A 24,667-nucleotide genomic window follows, 5' to 3' on the forward strand; every position below is an offset into this window, starting at 1 on the left:
CTTTGGCAGAAAGAAGCACTTGGATGAAGTAAAATCAGTCCAGGTTGACTAGTTGACTCGCTGTTCTGGTGAGCTCCACTCACTGGGAATTTGCAGACGCCGTGGGAGCAAAAGAGAGGACTGTTGCAGAAGCGGTGCAGGTTAGCAGGGGCTCTGCGTGCTGCGGTTGTTAGTATTCAGTGCGAGTCCTGCCAGATCAGAACTCTAATCTCTTGTTTGTGCAATTCAGCTGAGCTAGGTTATCTGTGAACCAAGGTGACCTGGAAGGAGAGGAGCAGTGCTAATATTGTGTGGCACTCCGTGGCACCCTTGAAAGGATCTCAAGGTACCCCAGGGTGCCTCCTTACCCTGGTTGAGAATCACTGCTCTAGGGAGTAAGGAAGGAAAAATCAACACCTTCATCCCCTCCTCTGTTTGGGAGGAAGGGAAAGCTCAGACCTCTCTATGGTGAAGATACTAAAGGGACATGAAGAAGAGCCCCATCTCTATTCTCGCAAAGCCTCGGGGTGCTGCAGTGCAGCTTATCTTGTCCAGTGTGGCCTACTGGGGGGCTCTGCTGGACCTCTTGCATCTTGGTCATGACCAGATGCTCCTCCATGGTGTTACAGGGTTACCTCTAGGTTGCTGCTGTTAGAGTACAACTATCATTGTTACTACTATTATAATGTTTCAGTGAACCTCTCATTTTTTTCCTGGATTTCTCCTAGAAGGGCCTCGCTCCTCTAAAGCTGTTATTTATCCCCAAACAGGGTTAGGGTATGCTCTTCCACATAGTTGACAGCAGCTGAGAAGGGCCCCAAGTCTGTGGCTCAGTTTAAGTTGTAAGTTTGTCTGATCCTTCTAAGAGTTGGGAATGGCTGTTTTTGATGTCGCCTCTCTGTGAACATGAAAGGCTACCTTCCCACTAACTGTGCGTAGGGCAGGGCCATGCCTGCCTGTCTCTCTTCATCAAAAATGTAATCAAAGATCTCACTTCTTGTAAAAAAAAAAAAAAAAAAGTATTTTTAAAAAAGGAAAGAAAGGATGCAACATTTTTTTTCTGTTGGCCTTACTGCTAGTGGGCTCCGGTTTTGCTTTGATACTCCTTTCACCCCTGCCTTCCCTAAAAGAGACCCCACCTTTGCTTTCCCTGCATCTCTGAGACACACCGGAGAGGTTTAATTGCAAAGCATAGACCTTTGAAAACAAAAATCATTGCATTTGATTCAAGTGAATTATTGATTGTCCTTGAGCTCCAGCACAGCAGATATTGGCAGCATTTTGTCAGCCCAGGGAGCAAACAGCAAGATCGCAGCAAGGAAATAAATATTCCAACTGGAAAGCAAAGGAGCTTAGCTAGTCTAATAACAGTGCCCCAACTCTCCCTCTCCCACAGCTGCTTCACAAGAAATGGTATTTTTGACCTGATGTTAATGTGGCCAGTTTATAGTAGGCAGCATTTCCTTTAAGTAAACAACCGATGCAGTGAAACCAGGGAGCAGAGAGTGTGGAGTGGATTTGCAAGACTTAGTGAAGTGAGAAAAATCAGAGCTTACCGTATATGTCTGGGATGTAAGAACGTGCCTCAGAGTGTGAATAAAAATGTAATGTATAGACGTATTCTCTCTATTCTTGAATCGCAGTGAATTATGCTGCCTATAATAATAGCATATACAAAATAGAGGCCATGGACCTCGTGAGTTTGATAGGCTTCTACAGAGCGCTGTCATTTGCCGAAGAGAAGGTGAGTCCATTAAAAAGGGTGATTCAAGCATTCCTTCCGCCTGTGCACAGAACAAGTGGTTTGTTTGAATAGAAACGATGCACTTGGCTTTGTTCATCTCCAAGTCCCAGGAGAAGATGAATTCTTATCTAGCAGAGATCAGATTTTCATAATAAGTGAAGAAGAAGGAACAAGGAAGGAAAAAGCTGTAAAACATTACCACAGGATTGTTGGCAAAAAGGTTTTTTATTGTGCATCCTGAGAGCTGCCCCCAATTGTCCTCCGTCCTTCAGTTCCTCTCCTGTCCTGAGAAAGTCACCTCTAAAAGACCAGTGCAGCATCAACAGACACTATCAACATCCAGAGGCTTTGATATTATAATGGATTTACTATCCCAGGCTAGTTTGGCAGGTGTATAAATAGCACATGAACTATCAAGAATTAATAGTATCAATAATATTCAGCTGCTTGTGCTGTTTTATGTTTCTCAAAGTGCTTTACAAATATTAGCTAATCCCCACAGTGCCGCTGCTGGCCGGGAAAGTGTTATCCCCTCTTGGCAAGGGCAGGCTGGGCAGCACAGAGAAATGAAGAGACTTCTTCTAGGATGCATTGGGTGTCAGAGGAAGGACTAAGGACTCCCAGACCCAAATCTTGTAATTGCACAGACCCGGCTGTAAGTCAGTGCGGGGGCAACCTTTCTGGCAGGTGTGCCACAAATGAGCCCTGCACCCTGCCCAAATGCCACCCCAATCCCCTTCTCTTGCCCTGTCCGCTGCTCTGCTTTTTGCTCCCATCCCTGTGCTCCATGTTCGATGTCCTGCTCTGCTTCTGCTTCTTTCCATGTGCTCCTTGCTTAATTTAGTCCTTTGCTTTCTGCTTCTTGCCCTGTCTGCTACTTCTTTGCCAGTCCACGCCCCAGTCTGCTGCAGCCCACACACAGAGGCTGCCCATGCTGCTTGTGGCACCTGCACCACAGGTTGGCCACCCCTGCTGTAATGTATCCGTGCCCACTCCAGGAACACCTTTCATAGATGTAGGGTCGGAGGGGACCTGAGCAGATCATCAAATCCAACCCCCTGCCCTGGGCAGGAATGAATACTGGGCTCATATGCCCCCTAGTAAGTTTAAGCTCATATGACCCCGGGTAGGTAGTTATCAAGCCTCCTTTTAAAGACCCCTAAGGTAGGAGTCAGCATCACTTCCCTTGGAAGCTGGTTCCAGATCCTGGCCGCCCTGACTGTGAAGTAGTGCCTCCTGATGTCTAGCCTGAACCTACTCTCAATTCACGGCTAGTCACTCAGGAGGGAAGAAAGTATCCCTGTCCTTTCTGTTCTACACTCCTGATACATGAGCAACAAAAAATCACATGGCAGCTGCTGGAGTTTCTGCATGCACCTTTATCACCCAGTTACAGCAACTCTCGATAGAAATCCCACAGGTGGGTCTCAGTCACAGCCGTGGATCTGGACTGATCAAAAAGATGTCCTCTTCTTTAAGGGTCAGAGAGCCTGGGGCCAACCAGCCCTGTGCAGTTACCAAGTACCATGTAGAAGCAGTCTTCCCTCTAAGAGGCTGAGATAGTAGCAGGAAAGAGATGGGCTCCTGAGCCCAGGGGCTGAAGAAGTGGGGTCAAAAAGGTAGTGCCGCCTGGGCTGGGAGAGGAACTGCTTTATGTGATGTTTTGTTTTAGGTTTAAGTTGATAAAACTGTGCCTCAAAAGAAACTTGGGCCTGGCAAATTTCCTGGGCAGGGAGGAAAAAGCCCAGCTGCTGTTACTTGCGGGAAGGCAGTGGCCTACCCAGGTGACCCCATTACATAGTAGAGCAGCCTGACATGTAGATCTGTGCTCTGTGGCCCCCAGCCAGCTCAGCCTGGTACAGGTAGACTCTTCCGATTTAGCTGCAGTCTCAGAAGAGGCTCTGCACACACTCGTGTCTCTCCTGCTCAGCCTCTACCTCTGCTTTTTCCTTCTTCTCTGATCCACAGTAAAGGTTCTCCGTCTTGATCAAGGGATCAGATAGCCATCTTTGTAGTCCTTCTGTAAACCACAGTTATCCTTCTGCCATCATTTGTGATGAAGTCATTAAAGCTGAACGCAGCATTCAAGGATTGGATATGCTATCAATTTAGATAATGAAGTGATCCAGGTCTCCTGTCCTTTTTCTTACTATGCAGCCCGCTGACATCTTATTTGTTGCTCAGTGTGCCACTGCTCATTGTACGATTGTTGTCTTCACACCAGCCAGTGACTTGCAGCTCTTTTTCTAGAAGATGTTGCATCATTTCAGAGCTCGTCAGCAGGTTGGGAATCCTTGACGGTGACAGAACAGTGTGCACGACATTGCACGCATCTGTATTGAATTTCTTGTGTCATCTTGTTGCCCATTGTCCTGAATTTCTTTAGAACTGTCCAGAGTCTTGACTAACCTATGCAGTTTTGCTGGTTTGCAGTTCTTCCTGTCTTCCAGGTTATTGATAAATGTATTGAAAACCCTCAGTCCTAGTGCTTACATTATTGCTGTCCTCCAAACATCATGGCTTTACACCCAGCCCAGAGCCTGATCTGCCTCAGGTGCTGATCCAAAACCCCTGATACAGAAGAATAAATGGTTCTTGCAAGAAAAGCAGCGCTAAAAGAAGGAATCAAACCCGACTTGCAACCCAGATGTAAATGTTGCAGGCAGCTCAAACCAGGGTCCAGTCAAGCTAGCAGGTGGGTTTCTTGTGAGTCCTGCAGAGAAGAACTTTCCCTTTCAGACTAAGAGAGCTGCTCTCTGCCATATCTGATACTGACTTATTTCCATGCTGAGAATTAGCCATTTATTTTGAATCTTTGTTTTCTTGTCTCTTTACTGACTTTTAATTCAAGCCAAAACTTTACCTCTCCTGTGCAGTTACCATGTTTCCTTAATAGGCTCTTTTGAGGGCCTTTCCAGAAAGCTTTTTACTGGTCTAAATAAATTGTAGCCCCTATTCTATTAACTCTTTCAGAGAACTCTCTCTGGCAGGAGATGCCCGATTTATCCCTTACGGGAGTTGTTCTGTTCCATCCCTATCTTGTCATGTCCATTTAGGTGCCACCGGTGTTGATTTGTGTTCTCTTAGATATTTTTTCCTCTGTGCTGAACTTGAACTATCATGTTAAAGAAGAAGATTTGTTTCTTACAAGAAAACATAGCAACAACAGCATGGCAACAGTAGCTGCTTCACAAAAGAGAAATAGGCAAATAGATTTCTGAAATGTGTTCTCTGTTGTTTTTATTGGCTGGTGGGCACATGGGAGAATTATAATGAAATAAGTGTGAAGATCGTTTACAAACAATTCATAAGAAAGTGAAAAGGGGAAGATGCCTTATTGACTTCAACATCCTGGCTAGCCCTTGTGCTGTGTTAGTCTCCTCGTGCACGAAGGGAAAGGTCACATCCAATCTAGACTCTTGTATATGTTCTGTGCTTATCTATAGGCATGTCAATAGTGCTTCTTAAGAGAAACAGCGTTAATGAAGCGCCAAAGCGGAGTAATCAAGCCCCAAAAAGTTAAGAATTATACAGTTATGGCTTAACGCTCAGCATTTTTCCCCACATCCCTTAAAAAATGTTGTTTCCAAAACTTCTGGACGCAGAGTGTCCCAGCAGATAAAACATCAAGAGGTTCAATTCCTAGCTCTGCTACTGTGCCGCTGTGTGAGCTTGGACAAGTCACTTCACCTCTGCGCCCCCATGCTGCCTCACGCTTTGTCTGTATGGACTGTAAGCTCTGAAGCCAACCACCATCTTATCTGTACCATGCCCCGTTCAGTGAGGCTTAAGTCTCAGCTGGGACTGCTAGGCCGTGCTGCCCTACAAATGCAATAAATGAATAAATAGATTGGGATTTACCGATGATACTCCTGCTGAGATTTAAACCAGTTTTGCAACCCACTGCCCAGGAACTCTGATTCTAGCCACAAACAGGTGAACTTTCATAGCAATCACCTCACCTGAAATAACTAATTCTTAAGTTTTGGAAAGAAAGCTTTAAATAGTCGAACCTCTTTTTTTGATCACACTTCATGGTGCTGAGTAAGCCTGGCTGAAGATGCTGTATGCAAGACTGAACACGGGAGATGCAGAGTCTTAAGTCATTAAGTGGAAGTTGATAGGCAATTATGATGTTCTGTTTTGTCTTACCACAGTCGAAGAGAAGCCCAGCTCTAGGATACATGGACAAAAATGGGATGTGTGTTCCCTTTCTCCTTCAGAGATGACAACCATCTTCTAGGTTCATGGCTAGACAAAATTAGGTGCAGGGACTTATTATAGGAACAGCTTACCAGCTGGTCTTGTAATGGCTCAGTGGTGCCAGATGAATGTGCTTTAGATGCATGGGTTTGTGCTCAGGCCTTAACGGGCAGTTGTTTACATCCTTTGCTAATTTATGCTGAGCCACCAGTTAAGATTACAGTAACGTGGTAGCCTTTTCAGGTTGCACAAGCCACACCACTACAGCACTTATATTGCATATTTTGTTGTTGTTTTTATTCAAAATCTATTATTTGTTGTGTCATCCAGTAGTGCAACAATGGGTGGGTGAGCAGGGCATGAGCCCTGGACACAGCTTAGGGCTGGGCACCATTATGGAGCCGGAGGAGGAGGCATCCCCCACCATTTCTCCCCTCCCCCCGGCTCTGGTTCTGACAGTGGGGAGGGCAGAGAAGCACCAGCAGTGCACAGTGCAGGAATATGCAACCAACAATTCACTGATGCTGGAGAGGTGCCACTTCCTCCTTTTTCTGGTGCTGAAAACCAGTGGATTTGGGCCTTTCGACACATCAGCAGCAAAAAAAGGGTAACATCTCCACCTTCAGAGCAGCATGTCTCCAGCTGCTACTCCTTCACCATGCACCACCACTACTCAAGGTGCAGTACTGGACTCTGGTGAGATCATACATATTACACAGCCCCCCCTGACCCTGCAGCGTTGTTCAGTCGGGAAAATCCTGGTCTAAGGAGCGACTCAGGCAGCTGGAAATCAGGAAGTTTGAATTCTTCCCATGATTTCAACACCAACTTGCTGTATGGGCATTGGCAAGTCACTATACTTCCCTTGGCCTCCCTTTCCGTGTTTATAGACAAGGAATAATCCCTGCCATGCAGAGGTGTTAGGGGATATAATTAGCTAACGTTTGCAAGGAGTTTTGAGATCTTCAGATTGCAGACACCAGAGAAAGCAAATTAGTTTCTTAATTATCCTTGTTACTATGAATGTATTTACTTTTGCAAGTTTGGTTATATAAAATGTAGTGAGTGAGGATACTGAAGTACTCCAGAGAACATAGAAATGAGGAAACAATAGCTACAGTGTTTTGGTTACCTCTGAGGCTTTCTAAAACGATGTTAAAAGCAAGCAAGTGAAACGTTGGGCATAGAACAACTTCAGTTAGTTTGTAAGACAATTTGTTTTTAAATTGCTTCCTTTTTAACATCTTTGTTTACAAACCTCAGAGAAAACTCAGCCTTTTGTGTTTGTATATATATTTGTGTGGCTAGGGACAGACATTACACACAAACCGGTTTAAGTGATCACAGACTGGTTTAAACCTGTAGCAGAACAGAAGTTCAGTGCACATAACCCAGTTTCAGCCATTTTGAAACTGGTTTAAGATAAACCTGGTTGAATGTAGCATCATACTTAACTGATTTGGGTTAAACTGGTTTATGCAACATCTGTCCCACACCCCTTCCTGGTTTAAGTTAAACCAGAGTCCCCCAGTACCCTGATGCTTTGCAGCTGGGCTGGGCTAGACTGTGCTCTGCTCCAGAGAACAGGCTGGACCTACCCCTCTCCTCCCTAGCTGGAGCTCTGGGGAAGACTGAAGGCACAACAGGGTCTGCCTGGCTTCCCTTGCTGCTTACTCCCCCCCCCAATCTCCCACAGCACGGACCCCTGCCCTATGTGGTATGCTAGCTAATGCTGAGAGGTGTCTGTGTGCATGTCTCCAATTTCACTGGGGCAGGCAGACAGGACAGTGTCTGCTGAAGGCTTTTTGGAGCTAATCAACAGGTAGCCGGTAATGTCCCTCTATTCCTTCCTTAGTTAGTTTCATAGTTTCTAGGGTCAGAAGACCTGAGCAGATCATCTAGTCCGACCCCCTGCCATGGCAGGAAAGAGTACTGGGGTCACACGACCCCAGCAAGATGTTCATCTAACCTCCTCTTAAAAACCCCCAGGGTAGGAGCCAGCACCACTTCTCTTGGAAGTTGGTTCCAGACCCTAGCCACCCTGACTGTGAAGTACCGCCTCCTGATATCTAACTTAAACCTACCCTCTGCCAGCTTGTGACCGTTATTCCTGGTCACTCCTGGCAGTGCTCGGGGGAACAGTGACTCCCCCAGTGCCTGCTGATCCCCCCAACTAGTTTATAACAGGCCACAAGATGCCTCCTCAGCCTTGTCTTGTGGAGGCTGAACAGGTTCAGGTCCCGTAGCCTCTCCTCGTAGGGCCTGCCCTGCTGTCCCCTGATCATACGAGTGGCCCTCCTCTGGACCCTCTCCATGTTGTCGACATCCCTCTTGAAGTGTGGTGCCCAGAACTGGATGCAGTACTCCAACTGCGGCCTGACCAGTGCCGCGTAGAGGGGGAGGATCACCTCTTTGGACCTGCTTGAAATGCATCTGTAGATGCATGACAAGGTGCGGTTGGCCTTCCTAACTGCCTCCCCACACTGCCGGCCCATGTTCATCTTGGAGTCAGCGATGACTCCAAGATCCTTTTCCGCCTCCATGCTGACAAGAGGGGAGTTCCCTAACATGTAGGTATGGTGCCAGTTGTTCCTCCCGAGGTGCATCACCTTGCACTTGTCCGTGTTGAAACCCATCCTATTCTCATCCGCCCACCCTTGTAACCTGTCTAGGTCTGATTGTCTAGGTCCTTGGAAAAAGCTGTTTAAGAAGAGCTTGAACTAATAATGAAAGATGCTTTTGCTTTGCTGATGAGCTGATAACACTGTGGTTTTATCATCCCCCCTGTTGGTTTACAGCCCTGTCAGGTTTGCAGACATGGAGAGGGAGATTGAAAAGCTCAGAATCATCAAAAGATGCATGCACTGCACTCTTCCCCCCCCCACACCCCTTTTCTGCACAGTGCTAGCCCAGGGCTGGGGTCTGATAACACTCCCATCCCTTGAGCAACCAGTGGGGAAAAGCCTGAGACGGTGCAGGAAAGGTGGGGATTTATACCCTTTCCCTAATCAGAGCATCCTGCCAGAGCTGGTCATGGGCCCCCCTCAGCTCAACATTGTTGCAGGGGAGGGAGGGCTGCTCTAGCACCCCCTAGCTTCTAGCTTGAGCCACTGCAGGCAAGTCCTGCATTTCTGGAATGAAAAGGGAATGTCTATCCACCTCCAAATCAGTTCAAGCTTTGCAGGTTAGACTAACCTGCAAAGATTGAATCAGTTCAGGCTCAGGCTTTTTGAATGTCTGTCCCTGGCCTCTGTGTGTGAGGGAGAGGGAGAAAGAGAGAGGGGAGAGAGGGAGGGAGGAAGGAGTACATCTCATTTATATTTGTGCATATACAAGCACACCCTACTTGAATTGCAAAATATTTTCTATTCTAAAATGCTGTCACTCTCATAATTGATTGTCCGCTATATTTATTTGCTCTGACCTTCCATACTTTTTCAACACATCTTGGCACTGTCTCTACAACATATTTAGAGTAAAAATACCCTAGATTTGAAATGCTTAAACCTATAACAGCATTAGCAGCCTTTCTCCTTGCTCTTCTGCTGTGTTTGTTTTTGAGAAAACAAGTATCAACACCATTGTTGGGTGTATCATGACAGAAACATCTCCAACCATGCTGGAAGCCTGCAAAAGCTTTTGTGATTGCTTTTTTGTTCATGCTGTGTTTGTCCGGTAGTGATAAATACTTTTCTGGGGCCAAGGGTTCCCAATCTGTGGTATGTGTACCACCAGTGGTGTGAGCCTGTCAGTGGTAAGCATTAACAGATTTATTATAATTACTTTATATGACAAAAATTTGCTGGTGGTACTTAAGTTTGTATCATTTTAAACCGGTGGTGCACAATCTGTTAGAGTTTGGGAACCGCTGGGTTAGAGTATAAAACTACTGCCCCACCATGTAGACATTGCTCCTCAGGGGGGAAAAAGCCAGGGCATCTCTTTGTAACAGCCTTATGTGATTATTAGTTAGTAGGGTGACCGATAGTGGTACGGCACCTAACAAAAAGGGGGAAACTATTTTTTGACTCAGCTGTTAGGGCATCTGAGACAGTTAGACTTAGCATAGTATTTAACACAGAGAGAAAAACTGGCATGTAAGGACCTGGCATAGCCTCAAAGAAATCAGTGATGGAAAAGAGCTCCTGAGATTTTGTAATGGTGCGGGTTTTGTTGGCCCCAGTGCCGCTGACCAGAATTTTTTTCCTCATCTGGTGGTCTGTATCCTGGTAAGGTGCCGTCTTCTACATAAGAAACAGCTGTTTGTGAAAGCTGCTAACTGCATGTAGACTGTAAGGCCTCACTTGGAGATCTTTGGAAGAAAAACCACCTACAAGATGCTTAATCCAGTGCAGTCGTGTCACTTTCAGAGGGCGATGGAACCATGAATGGTCTATTTCTTGGGGACAATTTTGGATTTCTCCTTCAGACCTAGGGAGTCCAGAGGCATTTCCCTAGCTTTAAGCTGTCCATCCCTACTATAGGCCCAATGCTCAAATACTGCAGGCAGAAACCAAATCTGAAGAGCATCCAACCCAGCGAAACAAATGCAAGTTGGGGGCTTTCATAGAGCCTGACCAGGCACTCACCCTTCTCAACGGGTTCATGGCCAGAGGACGGTGCTCTGTGTACTTGTATGGTGACAGTTTGAAAGGGGGCGAGGCTCAGCCAGTACATGCAGATTGGAACGTATTCGAAGATAAGGAGCATTTGTATCAAAGGGATTGCTTCCAGCCTTGGGTTGGTTTTTTTTGGTTTTGCTTTGTTTCTGAATCTACAGCATTAGAGGGAGGCTGGGAGAGGGAGTGGAAGACAGCATCTTGCATTAGTGTTAACCTTTTACCACTCAGAAGTGTTGCTCCAGTACCTTGTTGCTGAGGGCCATGTAAGTTCCTAGATGGGTGGATGGAGATGCCATTGTTTTGTCCTTAATTGCAAGAGAATCCTTTAAAATTTATTAATACCCTTTGTGAACAAGCCAGGCAAACACAGGACAAAGGGAAGCATGCAGGGCTTTAGTCGTGGATTTTAAAGTGTTTAGGAAATGTTACATTTTCCTCCTTTCTAAAGCTGATTTGCTGCCAAAAGAAGATCTGTTCTGCAGTTAATTTTAGAAAGGTTAAATCTATTTACCAAAATAAACACAAGCGCGGAGGGAGGAAAACCAGGAGGATAGGAAATAATGGGCTCATGATCTGTAGAGGTCATCGCGGGAGCCGATTTGACAGGGAAACGTGCATAATGTATCCTCTGTTTTCCTTAAACAGTACTCACAGTGCAAGGGGACGTGCTCTGGAAAAGCTGTGAAGCGCAAGTTTTCCTCAGATAACCTTGTCACTTTTACAGTATATGTGTGTGCACACACACGCATGCATGCACAACCACACACCCAGCCACCCCCTTTCTCTGTTAGGCAATGGACTGTATGTATGTATGTTTGCAGATTTGCTGTTGGTTTTTAGTGAAGGTCGCTGAAAGCCTTGGCACAAGGAAAGGGCAAATTTTAAAGAGCTCCAAGGGTGGGACAGAGATTGGTGTTTGAATGGCTTGGCTGCCTCGAGGTCATTGCTAATTAGTTGGATGTTGCCTAAAGAACTGAACATTGCATTTTGAATTACGTATGTAAACCAATTGCTCTGTCTCCTTTCATATCCACGCCGCTGCCTGCTTTGCTGTGGCATCTGGAATGGAGAATACAGTCGCACCAGAGAGGAGAAGAGAGTGATCTTAAATGGTGTGTAAGAATGCCGAGGTGGCAGTAGAGCTCAGATGAGAGAGGCTGGAGTGTGACAGCTGTTACTGGGTCGTGCGTAAAGCCTGCCAGCAAAACGCATCAATTTGTGTGATATCTGGATGTTTTTCCTTCTGTATTCATAATTGCAGAGATGGTGTCTGCATAAATCTCCTCACTTCAACTCCAGCTAAAGGAGCAACCTAGGGCATGCCAGTCTGTCAGTGGCAAGACACCAGCATGAAGGGAGGGCAGTCAGACATATGCCCGCTTCCAGCTAAAGGTGTGGAAGACCAGAGGCAACTCTAACTTCAGTGCATTCATGGAATGGATGCATCTTACCGTTTTCTTTGGGGTGAAGAGGTGTATTCATATGCAATGCACTACACCAGGCAGCACAGTTTGGGGAGGAGGTGAGCAGCCAACAGTGGCAAAAGAACAGGTGAAGGACTGTTTAGAAAAGCTGGATGTGTACAGGTCCATGGGGTTGGATGGGATGCACCTGAGGGTGCTGGCTGCAAGAGTTAGTTGATGTGATTGCAGAGCCGCTGGCTATCATTTCTGAAGACTCATGATGATCGGAAGGCGTCCCAGGTGATTGAGAAGGGCAAACATAACACTCATATTTAAGAAAGGGAAAAACGAGGATCCAGGGAACTACAGACCAGTCAGCCTCACCTCAGTCCGTGGAAAAATCGTGGAGCAGGTCCTCAAGGAATCCATGTCTAAGCACTTGAGGGAGAAGAAGGTGATTAGGAGCAGTCAGCATGGATTCACCAAGGACAAGTCCATACCTGACCAACCTGATTGCCTTCTCTGGTGCGGTGACTGGCTCTGTGGACACAGAGAGACCAGTGGATGTGGTGTACCTTGTTTTTAGCAAGGCTTTTGATATGGTCTCCTACAATGTTCTCACAGGCAAGGTAAGGAAGTATGGGCTGGAAGAATGGACTGTAAAGTGGAAAGAAAAGTGGCTGGAGCATCAGGCTCAGAGCATAGTAATCAATGGCTTGGTGCCTAGTTGGCTGCTGGTATCAAGTGGAGTGCCCCAGGGGTCAGTCCTCGGGTCAGTTTTGTTCAATATCTCCATCAGTGACCTGGAAGAGGGGATGGAGTGGTGGCACCTTCAGTAAGTTCACAGATGACATCAAGCTGGGGGGTGTAGTAGATAGGCTGGAGGGTAGGGCTAGGCTTCGGGGTGTTGGAGGATTGGGCCAAAAGAAATCTCATGAGGTTCAACCAGGACAAATACAAAGTCCTGTACTTAGGACAGAACAATCCCTTGCACTGGTACAGGCTGGGGCTGACTGGCTGGGCATCAGTTCTGCAGAAAAGGACCTGGGGTGACGGTAGACAGTAATATGAACATGAGCCAGCAGTGCGCCCTTGTTGCCAAGAAGGCTACCAGCATCCTGGGCTGCACTGGTAGGTGTGTTGCCAGCAGGTCAAGGAAAGTGATTATTCCCCTTTATTCAGCACTGGTGAGGCAACATCTGGAGAACTCTGTTCAGTTTTGGGTCCCCCACTACAGAAAGGATGTGGACAAGTTGGAGAGAGTCCGGTGGATGGAGGGCAACAAAAAAGGTTTGGGAGCTGGGGCACATGACTTATGAGGAGAGGCTGAGGGAATTGGGTGTATTTAGTCTAGAAAAGAGAGGACTGAGAAGGGATTTAATAGCAGCTTTCAGCTGCCTGAAGGGGGTTCAAAAGAAGAGGGACTTGGACTGTTTTCAGTGGTGACAGATGACAGGACAAGGAGCAATGGTCTTAAGTTGCATCAAGGGAGGTTTAGGTTAGCTATTGGGAAGAATTTTCTCACTAGGAGGGCAGTAAAACGCAGGAGCAGGCTACCCGGAGAGGTTGTGAAATCTCCATCTTTGGCAGTTTTTAGGACCTGGCTAGACAAAGCCTTGGCTGGAATGAATTAGTTGGGGATAGTCCTACTTTGAACGGGGGGTTGGACTAGATGTCCTCCTGGGGTCCCTTCCAACCTCATTTTCTATGATTCATGAATGCCAGCAGTGCTGTCTTCCCAAGTCTTTCATGAGTTGGGTACTAAGGGCAGCGCAAGCAGCAAGAGAAGCCTCCGTTGGAGAACTTCAATAGATATAATTTGCCTTGTGTGAGCGATGCTTCAAGGGATGAGCTGGGATGCAGTCTCCATTCTGATTCAGTAATGACCTTTCTGTTATTTCTTCACTAATTAATTTAAGCATTTGTCAGGGATGAGATAGGAATTCAACCTCTGTTTATTCAACCATGGGCTTGCTTCCTTTGTAGCTGATCTTAGCTGTCTGCTTGGGCGAGAAGGGAATTCTCTCTCGCTCGCTCTCTCACCTTGTTTGACACTTCCCATTACAAGCCCTTCATTGAGAAAACACACACTGTATTTGTGGTGGCAATTTGACTGGTCTCTTTGATGTTACAGTCCTAAGTTCCTACTACACTCGGGCTTGCAAGGCTGAAAGTCTTTTCATAAGCCGAGTCCATGGCTCAGCCGACCCCAGGTGTTCAAGTATCATAAATCATGAGATCAGCTAAAATAGCAAGATTGTTTGGGGGCAGGAAGAGGGCATTTGCCTTCTGACCTTGGAAGCGTGCTTGTAAGGTTTGAGGGTTGAGCTCCAGCCTTGAATACACATGCGGAAATGCGTCCTTTCCACCGGCTGCTCAGAGGGGACGCTCCTCCCTTACTCTGGCGCCTGTGGATGGATGAACTGATCTGCTGCCCCTCTCTGTGTCCTGCACCTGTTGCTATCTTCTGCATCCCCAACACCACGTCAGTCTTCCTCCTGCTCCTCACATTATGCTGTGCCCCTTGGCCTCATCTTGCCCTCTATAACTCTTGAAACTGCCCCCTTGTCCTTCCTCAGTCTCTGCATACACCTTGTACCATGTCTCCACTGCCCTTCGCTGTCTCTGGCTCCTAATAATATCCCATCAGAAGGTAGGGTGGTATCCATTTGGCTCGTGAGCCTGGGTTTAGTCTCAGTGAACAGAGAGAGAAGAGGCAGCCATTTGTATTAGGCTCGGTCTCACCTCTAGAGGGAACGGCAGCCGTATTGCTAACTCCTGTGCTAGTGGCAGCGAGGGCAGATGGTTGCCTTTCATTATGTTTTCATGAGACAAGTTAAACACAAAAAAAAGAAACATCTGAAAATTGCTAGACTAACAATAAAAATTTTAAGAGTCGGCAACTCTTAGTCGTTGACATCGCAAGAGTGATTGAAGTCACTCTAGTGCCAAATAAAAACAGAGTGATGGCAGGCTGCAATTATACAAGGAATGATACAGCACCACGATTCAGTGTTGTGTAGGGACAGCAGCTGAGTAGCGAAAATCTGATACTTCCACCCCTGGAACCGCAGCGGTGCTTGTCACGTCTTTGCGTGGCTGCCTTTTTCCAGCTCCTTTTACCAGTATTGAATATGATGACCTGCCCCCAACTGCAGCTAAGTACTCAGCAGGCCTTTTCCTCATTTGGGGTTTAAACTTTAGATTTGTCAAACTGTGATAGATAATATCACAACAGGTAACTAATAACCTGGGCATGTATTACTGCTGTATTCTGCCATAGACCTGCATGAGTCCTACACTGCAGGGGTGCCGTGCATAAGAGCAGGCGTATTTTTTACACAGCACCCTATCCTTGGTCAGACTTGTAAGGTTTAGCATTTGATTGTGATTTGGTTCCTCCCAATGGGCCCTCAGGCCAGTACTGGTCACAGGACCTTCTTGCTCACTTCCCTAGCCTTTCATCCTTCCTACTCATGTCCACAAGGAAACCAAAGAAATGAGAAGGATAAATGTATCAATTACACGCTGGCGTCTGCTGTATTGGGGAGTAGCCGATGCTCCAGTGAGACGTGCCTCCCAGGCATCAGATGTAATCTGCTCATTTAACAGTCCCAGCCTCTCTCCCTCCTTGATGTGCACTTGTCCATTGTCCCCTGCAAGGCAAGGAGCCTATCTCAGGAAGGAAAGGATTTGCTTTTCAACTGGCAGCTAGTGAGTGGTGAGGTCTGCGTGACCCACTTGCACCGTGAGTCATATGGATGCACTTCAGCTAAGGCTTGCGTCCATTTTTCTACTTCCTATAATTTGGAAAAGGGGAAATAGGGAAACCAAAGACCTCTGGCAGGAACGCAGTGGAGGAGCCACTGAGCAGAAGTGATGCAAGTCTGTGGAATCAGTAATACCCCTCACCAAAGAGAGAAAGCGCATTGGGGGGTTTTCTTTCTTGGGGACCAGACACTTTTATTGCCCAAGCAGCAAGGTCACTTGTGAAGTATTCCCATCCAAATTCATCAATGCCACCTCTGGGTCCTGCACATGCATCGTTGTTCAGACTTTCCTACAGCTATTCACTTGCTGGTCTTATCATTCAGAACTACAGAAGAGAGCTCAGGATCTTTCCATTGCGGGCTGGCTTAGAGATCTGGTCCTCAAAATGCATACAAATCATCCTGCTCTACACACTTCTTCCCAGTGCATGGCTTCATTTTCCCTGAATCACATCATCTCAGGTCTCTGCTCTTTTTTGCTTCTGCTCCCAGTGAGAAAGAGGAGAACTTAAACGAGTCTGTCTTTTAGTAGAGCAAGTTTCTCTTCTGAAATCAGGTACCTTCAGACTCACAGTTCTGCTCCTAGTGCCTGTCCTCTTCCTGAGGCTGCCTGCTGGTCTGGGTCTTTGCTGGTTTGCAGTGCTGGCTGGCTGGATTTGCAGCCAGATTTTTCCCATCTGTCCTGCTCCAGAAGTGCAGCCTCTGATTTCATCAGCAGCACTGGAGCATCTCATCTTCAGAACTCAAAGCACCTTTGGACTAGAGATCTTTTGAGGGGAAAGCTCTTGTCTTCTGCACAGAGGGAAAATGTAGCTTTAGATGAACAATCTAGCCCGTAGCATTGAAACAGGGAAGTACGGAGTCATTTCAAAGGAAGTAATGAGAGATTTTTCTGTTCCTAATTTATGCCTGTCCTACATATGGCTTCCATGGAGTTGCTAATGTTACAGACAGATGGGTTGGCATTTTGCTTTACAGAGCACATGGGGTAGAGGATGTTCATGTTTTTTAGCTACTCATTCTGCCTTCAGAGCTTGTTAGCCACTCTGCAGCCTGACCAGTCCAATATGGTCACTTCACAGATGGTCAGGAAGCTACAGCCTGAGCATTTCATCAGGCCAGCTCTTGAGTAACTTTAATTTGACACTAGTTATTTTAGCACACATTTGGCCACTTTTGCAGTAGGCGCTTCCACTATAGGCCATATGTACAGTTCCTGGGGCTGAGAAGTATGTACATTTTTCTAGATTCATAGTGGCATTGAGGTTTAAAGGTGTCAAAGTCTGACAAAAGACAAGAAATTTGGTTGAGACTTTATTATACATTTAGGATTTTGGCTTTAGGGAAATGCTCAGGATACCATGCTTTGTTTTCTTCAGCACCCCTTTCTTTTTCTTTGTTAGATGTTTGTAAATGCCTAAAAAATTAGCTTTAAGCATCAACTATTTCCACTATCTAGAAGTCTGGTTGGGAGCTATAATGTGATCTTTCATGTTTAAATGTACAGATTACTCAAAGCACGCGTGCTTTTTGCTCTGATTGCAGTAAGAGTTGTGTGTCCTGAGTTACTCTTATCAGCTGGTTTCTCACCATGTCTTTGCTGCATCTGCTTTGGGCTATCGTCTCCACCGCTCTCAGCAAAGTTAAGTCTGTCTGCTACTTGGCTTCGAGACTTCCAAACCCCAAGGGTGCCGCAGCAGGCCAAACAAATGAGCCAGTTGAGTCCAGCCTCTTCCCTCTTTGAGCATGCTGAACTAGTGTTGGCAGCATGAGAGTAGGAAGCGTTGTTCCTCTGAGGAGCCATCAGACCTTAGACTGAAAACTAAGGTCTGGACACTTGATAATACAGATGTCAAAGGAGTGTTTGCAAGTGCATACTTAATAACCCCAATGTCTTGGATACAAACCAGCTTAATGTTTGCCTTCTCCATATGCAGTCTAAATTGGATCTAGTATTTGTTTTTTTCTCTCCTAAACTGTTGTGTAGTTAAACTCTGTGTAGTTAAATTATTACTACGTTTCACTCCAGAGATGCCCACCTCAAGTGGTAGCATGCAAAAAGTAAGAGTGTGGGGGTTGGTGTTATCCTCTATTGGATCAACCGTGCAGTAAGGAGACGTGGCAGGAGGCAAACTTCTAGGTGCAAAGTGGCTCCTGAGTGGTGGTAGAAACTGTGGACAATACTACTGCACAGAACACATCCTTCAGGAGGAAAAGGACTGTATGGATATGCAAATGGAAGGCGGCAGTACTACCAGTCAAACAGCAAAAATATTGATGCTGCTTTAAATGAAAGCCAAAGCTCTTTGCTCTCATTTTTAGCATCTATTTCTGTCTGTCTGTCCTCAACTTCCTCCCTGGGGTCTAACAACCATTGGTTTCCTCTTGGAGAAAAAGGATCCAATTTCTGACACCTGTTGGCATTTGTGTTTAAATGTTCAAGTTAGTCCTACCCGTGGCCCATGCAGAGCCGTGCACATGAGTCAAAGGACATATGGAGGGTGTACAGTAACCCAGTAGTTTGTGTCCTTGACACTGAGTTAGTATGACAGCCAGTACTTGGTCTACTCTGTCACTCCCATATCTAACACCTGGGTCGTGTTCCTGATTAAAAGGAGAAGCCGGTAAGCTAGAGTCCTGTACTGGCACCCTGCAGGTTGTGGGTATTGAAGAGGAAGGAAGAGAAAAAATATTTGCCATAAATCTCAGTGTGTCCACAGGCTGGTATCTCCTCTGCCCCACCTTAGTGTTCAGCACCCTTCCTGGCAGCACCAAGCCCGCTGTCCTCTTTGCTCAGCACCTGAGAGTAGCTTTTTCATTACATTTCCTGGAAGGCATACTTTATAGACATCCATCCCTCTCTGCCTCATAAATTCACTTTATGCATTCAGCTTGTGACACGGAGGGTCAGAGGTCTTGGCAAGAAGCACTTATAATAAAGAATATCTCTTCCTCTTTTAGGTTACAAAGAATCTTATAGGGAAGGAAAATTTAGCTGGGGATGAGGAGAGGTCATTTTGCACACGGCAGCACTCCTTGATTGATGAAGAATCATGCATCCTTATTAGAGCTCTGTTGTTCTGCGTCCCATAGAGCATGGCAGTGTGATGTCATGGACTAGCTAAAGCTGCCAGTTACCACCAAATAAATAAGTAAAATAAAATAAACAATAGCAATAAATCGAGCCTTAAATCACTCATCAATATTTCCAGCCATACCATGTATTGTTGGGCAATTTGTTGTTGTTGTTTTTTAATATTTCTATAATTTTAAATGAACAGCCTCTAATTACAGTGATTTACTAGCTACCTGGGGACCTGATATTTGAGCAGAGCTTGATGCTTAGGAGAGATTGATTGGCGAGGCATAATTTAATCGGAGGATTTTGATAATGATATCACCGCCCAGGAGAGACAAGTTTGAGCAATTAGACAGATCCACCAAACCCTCCTGTTTGAATTGTTAAAACTTCAGCAGTCAGTCTTCTCCCCCTCTCTCCCTTTAGCCCAGTGCTTCTCCATCCTTCATGTTTTAGAGAGAGAGTTGAGAGTCCTGTTGAAGAGGAAAAGAGGGCATTAGCTAGTATAACAGTCCGTGCAAAATCATGTCGCTGTGGGCACAGCAGCCTCACACAGTAAAATTGGGCATTGAATCCATGGGGGAGTTCACATCCCTGCACCCTGACACTGGCCTGAGTACAAGACATCACCCCTAGCTCTGAAGGGGAACTTGACTGTGGATGTTGCTGAGTACTCAGACTTTGCAGATGCATTTTTATATGAGCTCATTGCAGGGGGGAGGTAGAGAGAGAGAGCATGTGTATGTTCAGGGGGAGAAAGCGCTGCACATACCTGCTATGTATATGCATGCACACATGCACACATATGTGTGCACACACACGCGCACATTCAAACACGCATACACACCCACACCAGCCTTCGTTTCCAGGACACATTTTTTGCTGGGCACTGAAGCCTAAGAAAAGGCTCTGGGCCCTCTCTGAGGCTGCACTTGTTTCTCCCTGACAGCTGCACGTGGACAGTAGGCCTTTGACATTTAGAAAAATCTCAGAATCTAAAGCAAGAGACAGAAACAAAAAGATTTTCTTGTTTAAAGGTCACAGCAGGCTGCTTTTAAAAATGTTTTAAAATTGGTTTGCTGGACTGCGACAAGGTTTAAACATACTAATGGGTGATGAGAACATCCGATCCAGACTGAGAAAGAGAAACCCTGCATTGGGCTGGAAGGGGGAAACCACAAACACAAGTGGAGTGCATTAAAAAAGTCAAATGCCCTTTGCCCAACTCACACCTAGAGGCGAGGGGTCATGCCCAGCTATGAAGCAGGTCCACGGGCGTATTTTATGGAGCGTACTGCAATTGCAGTGTAGGGCGACACAGTGTTAGGTCACACGAGAGTATTGCAGAGTTCCTAAGAGGTGACCCGGAGGGACCAGAGGAGTTACATTAGGTGAGAAGGGAGGTACAGATTTCTCCTTGGGGGAAGGTTTCTAAACACCAGGCACCTAGATGGAAGATTGTCATCTCTGCTTTATAGCACACTCAGAAAACATGTTTGTGTCAAGCTGAAGTGACAAGGCTGAGTGATCTTCCTCTGCCATTCACACATCACTGCCCCACCTTTACAAAACCCCATCATGGTCCTGCCAACTGCCAGGAGTGACCTCTTAACCAGAAAACTTCTTACTTCTTGCAGTATCTAATGGCCCAGCACATTGTGAGCATTGCCTGCTCTGGTCCCTTGTGCTATAGGGGAGGATAATTCCTCCTGGAGGTAAGGGCTGCTCACGGTTCGCTTTCCTACAGTGCTGGCTGTTCAGGAGAATCTCACAGACGGTCTGTGCGTGTACAGACTTGAATAAATACAGGTAGCACTCTTTTTCCAGGCACGTAGCAACGCTGATCATTTTAACATTCATCAAGAAGGGTGGGATGCCATGGGCTACCTACCCCACTCGGTCCATCTCGTCACACCAAAATAAATCTGCAGCTGGAAAGAGAGAAATGGACTGATATATTTTGCTGGAGATGGGCCGAGCAGAGTGTGAGACAAATAGAAACTTTATCCCATGGCTGAGATGGAGCTAGCAGTTTGCTCACTGGGCAGCTCACCTTTTGGGCATTTGCTTTCCCTGATTAGTTTTAGATCCCACTCAAGCCTTCATCTCCTGCACAGACAGATAAATAGAGTGGAACAAATGGAAAGGGCACACAGGTTCCAAGGTACCCAGCTCACTTAAAGGACTGAGTGCTGACACACAGCTTTATCTGTAGTGTAAGTCTGTGCCTTCAAAAAATAAAAAATAAAAAAACTCTAAAGCCTTGAATAATTTACCAATTTCCAGGGTTAAAAGGAAGATTTATGATGTTTTCTTCTGTCTGGAGACAGCTAATCTTGTCTCTTATGGAAAAGCAATTGTACTAAAGGCTCTTCTCTCTGACGAGATTGAAGAGTGACTGCTGGGAGTTCATGTCACCAGATGGTAGACGGACCCCTCTTGTTCGCTCCATGCAACATGGGCATTAAAAACAACTTCTGATTTTGTGATTGCTCCATGGGGTACCAGCAGCCTGAAAGCACACGACCTGGGGTGTTTTTGGAATCTGTAACAGGGCTTATGCAGACAAGTGTGACTGCACAGACACAGTCCTGTCTTGCTCCATATGAGTTGTTTTTCTGATATGTAGAGATCCTCCATAATCCTAAGGAGCAGACTGGCTTGGCGATAGAACCAGACCAAAAATCAGTATTTCCCCAAAGTGCTGGTGCTTTGAATAAAGTAGAATCCAGATCAGAACCATCCTTGGACTTTGTTTTGGAAACCCCCAAACCACTTCGGATTCCTCAGGGGGCAAAAGTAGGTCCATCGTTTAGACGTCATTGTTGACCCATCTCTACAGTCCTTGTTCTAAGTAATTGCTGCTTTATCTCACACAACATGTCAGAAGTGGCAGTGTGCAGTGACCATCTCATCTGAAGAAGGCATGTTTCTGGTTTTGGCCCCAGAGCAGATTGCAGTGATATATAAAGATAAACTAGATCCCGCCCGTTGGGTGTCACCACAAAGAGGACCAAAGGTGCTCACTCCTGCTCTGAAGGCACTACAAAGACCACAGGTGCCCACATTTTGAATGCTCAGACCTTAACATGCATGGAGGGGGCCTTTAAATGTGCCCTAACTAGCATTCTTAGATTTGGAATCACTTCATCCTTGTAATATATTTGATTAAAAATTGTTGACATATACTGTCAACATAATTGACATATTCAACATATTCTAATATATATGTTTGTATATTATATTTGTTGGGTGGGGGCACGGGAAGGGGGAGTTGGTACATTTTTTAAAAGTTGCACTCCTGAATCCTAACAAGAAATGCAATGTGAATGTGACGTGGTATCTCTAATGACTGAGTTACAAACTATGTATTATTATTTTAGCTTAATTTCAACTTCTGGCAGAATGTGCAGGTGTACCCTGGCAGGTTTATGTCACTCAAAAGTAGCTGGAAACTTGAAAGCAGCTCCTTCCCCAAATCCTCCTTCACTCCTGCTCTGAGGGCACATACCCTCCTCTACTCTCCCGACATTTCCCAGGAGGCCCACCCTGCTCCCTTCCCGCTGCACTGCGTGTCATAACTACGGTGCAAAGCCTCTCTTTGAAACAGAAATCTGTAGGTTTAATTGGAATTTATTGCCATTATTTTTCATAATTGTGATGATAATTTTGTATGTAAAGTGCTCCCTTCCACAAAACTGCTCAGGGTGGTAAAGAGCAGTCATAAAACAATTTCTCATTAATTAAGGAAAAACAAATACCCCAGCTTCCACCAAATTACCAACAGATGGGAAACAAAGCCAGGGAAAAAAAATAAAATAAAACAGTCGCAGCAATAGCAATTTTCAAATGCCTCTGGGGGAGGGAAAAAAAAAAGCTTTTAGGTGTTTTTTAAAAGTGGTTGAGAAGCACAGTGAGCTGGACTAAAAGTTTAGCTGTCATCAGAGGTCAGTTCAGAAAATTTTCCACTTTAGAGAAGTATGCGGAGAAGTCCCTTCTTCCAAAATGGCTATGCTGCCCTCTTCTATTGTCAGTCGGGCTGAGGGCACAAACTGCCCTTTGTTAAGAGGGAGCCTTTAAAAGTGGATGCTATTGCCTACTGCTCCCAGTAAAAATGATGACAACCTGAGAAGATGATGCTGCCTTATGCTGTCAGGAGGAAGAGAGGAATCCATAGTTCTGTTAAAAACAATGGGAGATGACAGCCATTTCAAAAGAGCACACTTCTGCTCAATTTTATTTTGCATCAGAACAGTATTCTTTAGCCTCTGCTGCAGGAGGAACTTTCAGTTATGAAGAATGATGGAAGGAAATGACCATTAATTCTTGAAGGGGAAGAAATTATTCAAATATAGCCTGCCCATGAGATGTCAGGGGGTTCTAAGTAGATGGGAATATTTTTGAAGCATTTGTGTCATTCTTTTACTGCAGCCATGCCACACGGGACAAGTAAATGGGTTGAAACTGGGTGCTGAATTTGTTAGAGAACTTATTTTTAATTAATTTAACTCTGAGACCTATTAATGGGTCTACATGTAAGATTAATACCATGCTCGGATACTAAGTGCTGTGATGATTCGGGAGGATAGACTATATTTTTCATACATAACAAAGAGACTGAATCCCTGCCTGGAGTACCAAAATCAGTCTTAACTGTGGGGGGCACAGCTAGCGGTCCCTTAATATCTGGACCTTCCTCTCCGCACCCTGAACTTGAATGTTTCTGATGGGGTAGACCTGCATTCAAACCACCAGGAGGTTAGGTTCGTGAAACCAAAATCTGGCATCCGTGGCCCATTTCTGGCCTGTGGTCTGAATCGAGTTCGCATGAGAGCTCCAAGTTGTGCCTGGCCTTTCCCATAGGTTGCCGATTTATATCCCTCTGACCCAGTTACCTGTCTCCTTGCCATTTGCTATTTCTCTACCTTTCCCCGTCAGTCTGTTCAGTTTGTCCCTATCTGACACAGCTGTGCCCTGGATGCAAGTAGGCTGGCTCCACTGTCAAAATCTCCACCCTGTGGAGCAGCTCAGAAAGGGAGATGAACCCAGTTTAAACTGAGATGAAGCACAGGAGATTTAGACAAACTCTTAATTCATGTTTCCACCCCTACAAAATCTTGTTTAAATTTCCTCCTTGGCATTAGCGCACTCTCCGTTATCAGAAGTGACATGTACATGAGAAGTTCATCACGAAACAACTCCAGACTCCTGAAAACACGACATTGGAAGCAAACACATCCCCGGGGCCCTTTTTGGGCTGCTTCGCTGACGTGGTCCTCTTCCTTGGATCTCTTTAACAGCTGCTCTTGTCCTTACAGTGGCAGTATATTGACAGCGCCTTTATCCCCCTGCTTTATCTGTGGCAAGATAGGGTGTTTCTGACATTTTGGGCATTGTGCCTGATTGTTGTACAAGAGGATTGTTTGCAAAGTTTTTTAAGAATAGGTTAGACAAAGGCCTATATTGGATAGCATGATCCTGCCTTTAACAGGGGATTGGACTACAGTACCCCCAGCCCTACTTTTCTATGACTCTGTGATTAATGCTGTCCGCCTCTCTGCATATATAAAGACGCGTACTCCCTCCCCATGGTTCATTCCCGCTAAGGATCAGGTTTCCCTTCACCTGCAGAGTCCCTGTGTGAAGCACCCTATTACTGAGGCAGGCCGGACTCGGGCTCCATCATGCTTTGCTGGGCTCGACGTCTTGTTCACCATCGTGGAGTGCTGTTAAAGCACTGAGGCGAGGTCAGGGTCATTACAAAGGGGAAGCGGCTGAAGAGAAAGTATTTGGCGGTGGTGTTCTTTTCTGTTTTATCAATAACAGCAAAAAACCAGGGACAGCAGGCACATACATAGGAAGCTCCA

General features: G+C 45.8%; 1 protein-coding gene across 4 annotated transcripts in view; it reads left to right on the plus strand.

The window, feature by feature from the left end:
- MAD1L1 (MAD1 mitotic arrest deficient like 1) overlaps nucleotides 1-24,667 on the plus strand; it is a 490,537-nt gene that overhangs the window by 463,776 nt on the left and 2,094 nt on the right. The window lies entirely within an intron of this gene.

This window comes from Crocodylus porosus, unplaced genomic scaffold (assembly GCF_001723895.1).
Source record: "Crocodylus porosus isolate Cpor-Errol unplaced genomic scaffold, CroPor_comp1, whole genome shotgun sequence".
Taxonomy (NCBI): Eukaryota; Metazoa; Chordata; order Crocodylia; family Crocodylidae; genus Crocodylus; species Crocodylus porosus.